Source organism: Cebus imitator, unplaced genomic scaffold, assembly GCF_001604975.1.
Source record: "Cebus imitator isolate Cc_AM_T3 unplaced genomic scaffold, Cebus_imitator-1.0 Scaffold3, whole genome shotgun sequence".
NCBI lineage: Eukaryota > Metazoa > Chordata > Mammalia > Primates > Cebidae > Cebus > Cebus imitator.
The window spans coordinates 13,660,606-13,667,360 of NW_016107318.1; the positions used below are offsets into that span (position 1 = coordinate 13,660,606).

Genomic DNA, 6,755 nt, shown 5'->3' on the forward strand with positions numbered 1-6,755 from the left:
CTGCAACCTCCACCTCCCAGATTCAAGTGATTCTCCTGCCTCGGCCTCCCAAGTAGTTGGGATTACAGGCACCCACCACCACACCCAGCTAATTTTCGTATTTTTAGTAGAGAGGGAGTTTTACCCTGTTGGCCAGGCTGGTCTTGAACTCCTGACCTCAGGTGATCTGATGCTTCAGCCTCCCAAAGTGCTGGGATTACAGGCGTGAGCCACTGCACCTGGCCTCCTTAACATTCTTAATAAATGACTAAAAAGAGTTGGGATGTTAAGAGACCAGATTCTAATTCTTGACTAAAAAGAGTTGGGATGTTAAGAGACCAGATTCTAATTCTGACTTTGAAAATACCTAGAACACATCATTTCATCTCTTCAGGTCTCCCTGAGCCTCTCCCCTAGGTGACCAGAGGGACCTAGAGCAAGGTGAGGAAGCCCGTGCCCTCCGACTCCAAGTCAACCTGAGTATTTTTGTCCCCAGCCTGCAGCATCCTGGGCAGGTTTAGGCCCATTCCTTATGCGGCCACTAGCTGGCAGGATTGCCACATGTTGTGGCCACTCCCCATCTACACCTTCATCTTCTCCAGGAAGAATTCGCCCTCAGGCTGATTCTGGACCAAAACAAACAGAACATTCCTCCTGGCAGCAGCCAGGTCCCCAGCACTATTGTGCCAAGGAGACTCTGATTTGCCTCAAGCCCAAAGAATAAACTAGGAGTCCAAGGGACAGCTGACTCCACCCCACGTACGACGCTCCATTGGAGACCTTCAGGTGACCCAGGTCAACAGCAAGCCACCCTCTGGAGGATCCAACGCTGCCTAAGAAATCACACCTAACACCTCATCAGATACTGATGGAAATGTGCGATACAAAGCTTGTAATATGTGGCAAGTCACATGAATTTCTCTGATCCTCAATTTATTGCTTTGTAAAATGAGTGTAAACTAGGTTTCTGAACTCTGCCTTCCAATGCTATAGGCAGTGTCAGATCCTGGGGAGAATATGGTGTTTTTGAACACACAGATGTGCTTTAAATCCTTTCTTTGCCATTTATATGACCTTGATGGGTTCAGGACACAGTACCCCAAACGAAGTATGGCAGCTTGGTATTTGAGAAAACAGCAGAAGAGGAAAGTCTCTCATTTTCCCCTCACCTTTCTTCAAAGCAGGTGATAAGACCCTCATTCCATAGGTATCCTCCTAATGCCCAGAAAAAAGGAGCAACCCTGTCTCTGAAGACATAGAGAGTAGTCATAGAAAACAGACCTCGTTGCGTTCCCCCAGTTTGTTACCATCACATCGTACCCCTTTGTCCAATACTTCACAACTGTCTGTTTCTTCATCAAACTTAGCATAAAAATCTGTTTCCTTGTGTCTTTGGGTTTTCATTTCTGAAAGTTCCTGTGTCACATAAAACTTGCATTAAATAAATTTGTATGCTTTTCACTGATTAACCTTTTATTATAGATACCTCAGCTATAAACTCTGGGTGTGTGAGAAAATATTTCTTCTCCCCTACAAACGTGATCATGTTTTCTAAGATTTTCTTCAGGAGAATGAAGCTACAAAATTTATTTCACAATGTTTTTCTCAGGATGAAAAAAACTGAGTTAGTGAAAGAGACACATAGAGTGCTCAGTAATGGTGTTCATTCCTATCCTTGACTACAAAAATACCAAACAACATATTCCACAGTCATTAGAAACTTGTACACATGCATAAAAAGGACAAGATAAATATATATATTAAACTCTTAAAGTTTTTATTTCTAGAGATTAACATTTAAGTGTTGAATATTTTCTTCACTATGCCCCCTGCCCCCGTAGTTTCCAAATTTCCTAAAATAAACCTTTATGACTGTTATTACTTTTTCCTGTGGTAAATTATACACAACATAAAGCCAACCATTTAAAACATTTTTAAGTGTACATTTCCGTGACATTAAGCATGTTCATCCCCTTGTGCAACCATCATCACCATTCATCTCTAGAACCTTCTTATCACAAACAGGTACTCTATACCCATTGAATCATAAATCCCTACTCTCCCCTCCCTTCTGCCCCTAGAAACTACCATTCTCCTTTCTGTCTCTATGAATTTGACTATTCTGGGTACTTCATATACATAGAATCATAAAACACTGGGCCTTTTCTGTCTGGATTACTTCTCATTTCACTTAGCATAATTCCTTAAATGTTCATCCATGTCATGGCATACATCAGAAGTTCATTCCTTTCCAAGGCTGAATAATAGTCCATGTGTATATACCACATTCTGTTTATCCATTCATCTATCTATGAATATTTTGGTTGTTTCCATTTTTTATCTATTGTGACGTAGGAATGCAAACACCTATTTGAATCTCTGCTTTCAATTCTTTTGGTTCTATACCCAGAGTGGAATTGCTTGATCATATTATAATTCTATGTTTAATTTTTTGAGGAACTGTACTGTTTTCCACAGTGGCTCTGCCATTTTACATTCCTACCAGCAATGCTCACAGAGCTTCTGATTTCCTCATTTCCTGATCAATACTTGTTATTTTCTGCTGTTTTGTTTCTAATAGTCATCCTAATGGAGTGACGTATAACTGATCATTGCAGGTGTTGCATTTTCCTAATGTGTTGACTTGCATTTCCCTAATGATCAGTGATGTTGAGCATCCTGTCATATTGCTGTTATTTTTTTAAAAGCTTCTATTTTGTAAACATCTATTTCTCTGGGACAGTGCTTCTCTAACTTTACTGTGCTTCTTAATATCCTATAGATCTTATTAAAATGCAGATTCTGATTCAGCAGGTTGGTATGGGCATTAGATTCTGCTTACCTAACAGTCTTCCAAGTGATCTTCAGGTTACGCTTTGATTAGCAAGCATCTAGGTGATGAGAGGGACCCAACCAGGCTTGAATATTATACTTATTTGCACCTGGCCACCCATCTTTATCTTTGCAACAAAACTTTCCAGCCCTATTTATCTTCTCTCTCAAGGGTGATAAGACCAAATGAGCAGAACATAGACTTGAAACTCTACTCTTGTGGCATAGAGCACTGGTGTCAAGGAAAATTAGACATCAACACGTGCAAGCAGGACATTTAGACCCTTCATTTTACTCTATGGTGAGTAACTAAAAAAGAGGTTTTCTAAGTGAATAATTAGAGTAGAATAAAACAATCATACCAGTTTTCAGCTAAATCATGAGACTTCAAATAAATTTCCTGTATTTGTGGGCAGCATAGATCTATATTCCTGGACCTCCAGAAGTCCTCTGTCATTTTCCTTTGCCATGGGGATGCACCAGGAAGCAATTTGAGAAGCCTCTGGTCCCTGCATTCAGAGGAGGGAGAAATGATGTAATAGGCTAAGAAGGCCACAGTCACCTGACCCAGCTAGCATTTAATAAGAGAACACTTCCAAAGGAAAGTCAACCCAGAATTCAAATGAAAGCGATTTGATAAATACTTAAAGGTAGCTGGAAGCTACTCTGCATGTGACAGTGATCGAGTTAACTCCTCACGCAGTAGTGAGTAAAACAGGCATTGAGTAATTGTTACTGTTCCAGTGAGTATTTCCAGCATAGCAGCAGAGGCCCCGGGAAGGTACAACAGGAGGATTCAAACTAAGGAGTACGGCAAGCCCTGAGCCAGACACTGGAGTGGCGGGAACTCCAGGGGCAGATGGACCAGCAGCTAAGAGAAGCACATGGAGTGGTGATTCCTGAACATGAGTCTGTGTGCAACGTGGTAACTAGTCGGCAGAGAAAAGGTGAAAATAAGGACAGTCTTGTGAGTTTTTCATGAGGTTAAATTTACTCCATGTGGGAGCTTTCACTGGGAATTGAAATCTCCTTTCATAAAATGCAAAATATTTCTTTCTGCTGAACGTATGATGGACTATATTGTTTGCTCAGAACAGGGGCAAGAAAAACCTGGCCAGCGCCGCCAAGTGGAAAACGTCTTGGGACATCCTAAGTTGTATAACAATGTATGTATATCATACACCAGTTAAAACAACTCTTGAAGCACGGGATATGTGACCCTGCCCCCGTGGCTCGCTCGTGGAGAATACTTTCTATTTTGTCCTTGATCACTGGTAAGCAGGCACTAGCTGCCTACCTAGTTTATCTTGGTTCTATGAGAAAACACAGAGCACCTGTTTGTTAATAATAATCACCTGTTCAGAGAGAATAAATACGTGGGTCAGAGTCTGTTCAAGGCCCTCAGCCCAGAATGCTGTCAGCATCCTGAGGCTCTCAGCTCCAAAGGCTGCTGGCCCCGCAATAGTCCCACTTTGCTGTTCTACCTGGGTGTCTGCTTCTTAATTTCTTCAGCGCCACCTGGGTGAGGGTCTCTATGACTGAGCTGGTCTCAGTATCTTTCTCTTTTTTTTTTGAGATAGGGTCTCACTCTGTCACCCAGCCTGCAGTAAGTGGTGTGATCATGGCTCACTGTAGCCTCAACCTCCTGGCCTCAAGTAATCCTCCTGCCTCAGCCTCCCAAAGCACTAGGAGAACAGGCGCACAGCTCCACACCCAGTTCTGGACACTTTATAGAGATAAAACTTATGGCATTGTGGCTTTGAGTTCAGTATGAACAGATGTTTTCTCAGCACCAATATCAGCATCATTGCTAGAATTTTATAACTACTTGCTGTATGCCAAGCAACAGACTAAGTACATCACATGGATTATTTTACTCAATTCTCACAACCCTACTATAAATAGGTATTACTGTAATTTTACACTTTACCACTGAAGGAACTGAGGGTTGGGAGGTTATGTAACTTGCCTAGGCCACACAGCTGGTGAAAAGTGGGGCTGTGGTTCTTAAAGCCAGATGTGAACTTCTGCTTCTTGCCATGATAGACTAACAGGGACTAGATTTACACTTCCACCTTTAAATCTAAAACTCTAAATAAAAACATATGAAACATTGATTGTCAGGCATTGAGAAATAGACAAAGCAGGACAGTGATTCTTAAGAGAAGGGAAACAGGCCAAGCATCGTGGCTCATGCCTGTAATCCCAGCACTTCCAGAGGCTGAGGCAGGTGGATCACAAGGTCAAGAGATTGAGACCATCCTGACCAACATAGTGAAACCCTGTTTGAGACCAGCCTGGCCAATATGATGAAACCCCATCTCTACTGAAAATACAAAAATTAGCTGGGCATGGTGGTGTGTGTCTGTAGTCCCAGCTACTCTGGAGGCTAAGACAGGAGAATCACTTGAACCTGGGAGGTGGAGGTTGCAGTGAGCCGAGATTGCACCACTGCACTCCAGCCTGGCAACAGAGCAAGATTCCATCTCAAAAAAAAAAAAAAAAAAAGGGGGGGGAAGGGAAACAAAAAGATGAGTCCTATGATGCCCTAGCTCACTGTCTGAGGTGTTTCCAGGTTACATTAAAGGAGGGAGGAACCAAACAGAGCCTAGCAATTAAAGGACACAATGTTTGGAGCTCCAGGAGGCCAAGCAGCTAAATTTCTGGGCAGGATACTTTAAAGGAGACAGCCACACAGAAGGAAAGCTACAAAGAGATGCAGAGGGACCGCTTGCATCTGTAGTCTACACTAATCGGCACACATGTTAGTTCGGAAACCACCGAACAGGGAGAGAACCATCAGAAAAGAGCAATCTCCAGAACTCACTCAGGGTCAGGGAATATTCTGCTTCTACTAGCAAGAGTAAAATACCTCATAATACATGGGATACAAAATAGAGTATTCAGAAGTTACCACCTTAGCAATGAGGCTAAATTAATCCTATACTAAAAACTGATCTGGGCTTCCCTAACAAAGATTAAAAGCAAGTCAAAAGGATCAATTTGTTTCCAAGTAACTTAGTTACATCCCAGAATAAAGCCTAATAAATATTTGAAGGATTGGAAAAAAATCTACACCTCAAAACATAACATTAACAATGTCTGCTCTTCAATCAAAAATTTGTAGGCATGAAAAGAAGCAGGAAAAAGACCCATATCAAATTTATGGTGATGGAAAACAAGCAACAGTATAATGTCTGAGCTGAAAGGTTACACGACTAGCAAGTGGCAGAACTTGAAGTTTCAACTCTGGACGGACTCCAGGTTTGGTGCTCACTGCACTACTAAACTAGTTTTGTGGCAGAAAAGACTGAGAGAAAGGCAAATTAGGCATCATTTTCTTTCTTTCCTTCTTTCTTTGTTTCTTTGTTTCTTTCTTTCTTTCTCTTTCTTTCTTTCTTTTCTTTCTTTCCTTCCTTCTTTCTTTCCTTCCTTCCTTCTTCCTTCCTTCCTTCCTTCCTTTCTTTCTTTCTTTCTTTCTTTCTTTCTTTCCTTCCTTCCTTCCTTCCTTCTTTCTTTCTTTCTTTCTTTCTTTCTCTTAGCCTTGATTTGCAACTCATATTTTCTTAATTAAGCCAATTGGCCCAAACACGTAAGTAGCCTTTTTTAAATTTCCTTGATAAGCAAAAGCTGGAAGCATTCCCCATAAGAACAGGAAAAAGACAAGGATGTCCACTTTCACCACTCCTATTCAACATAGTACTGGAAGTCTGAGCAAGAGCAGTCAGGCAAGACAAAAAAAAATAAAAGTCATCCAAATAAAAAAATGAAGTCAAATTATCTCTCTTTGCTGTTGATATGATTCTATACCTACAACACCCAAGAAACTCTGTCAAAAGGCTCCTAGAACTGATAAATAACTTCAGTAAAGTTTCAGGATACAATCAATGAAGACAAACCAGTAACAATTTTATATGCCAATGGTATTCAAGTTGAGAGCCAAA

General features: G+C 41.2%; 1 long non-coding RNA gene across 1 annotated transcript in view; it reads right to left on the reverse strand.

Moving 5' to 3' along the window:
• Nucleotides 1-338: 338 nt before the first annotated feature.
• The window catches only part of LOC119471906, a 26,191-nt gene continuing 19,774 nt past the window's right edge, over nucleotides 339-6,755 (reverse strand). The window contains exons 2-3 of the long non-coding RNA XR_005201009.1: nucleotides 3,174-3,320; nucleotides 339-1,583 (exon numbers count right to left, since the gene is read on the reverse strand). This is a non-coding gene — a long non-coding RNA (uncharacterized LOC119471906). The remainder of the gene's footprint in view (nucleotides 1,584-3,173; nucleotides 3,321-6,755) is intronic.